This window comes from Tupaia chinensis, unplaced genomic scaffold, assembly GCF_000334495.1.
Source record: "Tupaia chinensis unplaced genomic scaffold, TupChi_1.0 Scaffold000294_3, whole genome shotgun sequence".
NCBI classification, from domain to species: Eukaryota; Metazoa; Chordata; class Mammalia; order Scandentia; family Tupaiidae; genus Tupaia; species Tupaia belangeri.
Window position 1 is genome coordinate 299,832 of NW_006159781.1, and position 955 is coordinate 300,786.

Here is a 955-nt window from a genome sequence, read left to right on the forward strand (position 1 = left end):
AGCTGGCCTGGTGACTAAGGCAGCTGGACCCCGCATTGCTGATGCATGGTTTCAGTTCTAGCCCTACAGTCTGAAAAACACACTGAGCATGCTTGCCCATGTGCCCAAAATCCCAAGAGGGAAATGGAAGAGAAGACGCTGCAGCCTGACCATCCCTGGGAGGTGCTTTCTCACTTTCCTTGTCCCTTTCTGGTGAGTGCACCCACCTTACAGCAAAACTTTAAAAAAAAAAAAAAAAAAAAGGTTTCTAAGAAAGGTGGCGGGAATTTCCGACCCGCTTCCTTCCTTCAAAGCATATTTCCTGGGCAGGGACTACGTGCCAGAGCGTCCTCAGGACTGGCATGGGACGTTTCCACTGTCACAGAGGCCTGGGGACCCGGTCCTCCGCTAAGAGAGAGGCTGAGCGAGGAGGTGAGGGCGAGGACGGGGAGGAGTGTGAGAGGGAAAGGACCCCGAGGCTCTAAGGACACCCTTACACTGCGAGGGTTCACCAGGCCACTGCACCGCGCAGAGGCGGTTAACAGATCTCCGCGGCGAGTCGGTCACCCGGATCCAAGGGTGGCACCGCCCTTCTCAGCCGGGACGTGCGCGTTTCCGAGCCGCCCGGCCTCAGTCTTCTCGCCTGCTAAGTGGGGGCTCGGGGACTGTAAGCCGCTGCGTGGCGGAGGGAAGCCCGGGGGCGCCCCGTACCTGTTGGCCGCGGGCTGGGGAGCTGTCCTGCCCCTCCGCGGGAGCGGTGAGGCTCTCGGGCCGGGGAGGGGGCTCTGCGCAGCGCGGCCGGGAACCGGGACCAGCGGAGCAGAGCTGGTTGCGCTGACCCCGCCCCAGGCCCGAGGGGCGGTGCTCCGCCCGCCCGGCTCCCCGCGCTGCCCTCCCGGCGCCACGACCGCCCAGGCCCGCTGTCTGCTGCCCGCCGCCGCGGGAGCCGGAAGGACGAGGGGCCGGGGCCACCGGG

General features: G+C 65.0%; 1 protein-coding gene across 1 annotated transcript in view; it reads left to right on the forward strand.

The window, feature by feature from the left end:
• The first annotated feature begins 331 nt into the window (after positions 1-331).
• Positions 332-955, forward strand: part of A4GALT (alpha 1,4-galactosyltransferase (P1PK blood group)) — a 34,255-nt gene continuing 33,631 nt past the window's right edge. The window contains exon 1 of the mRNA XM_027772726.1: positions 332-411. The gene's annotated coding sequence lies outside the window, so the exon portion shown is untranslated. The remainder of the gene's footprint in view (positions 412-955) is intronic.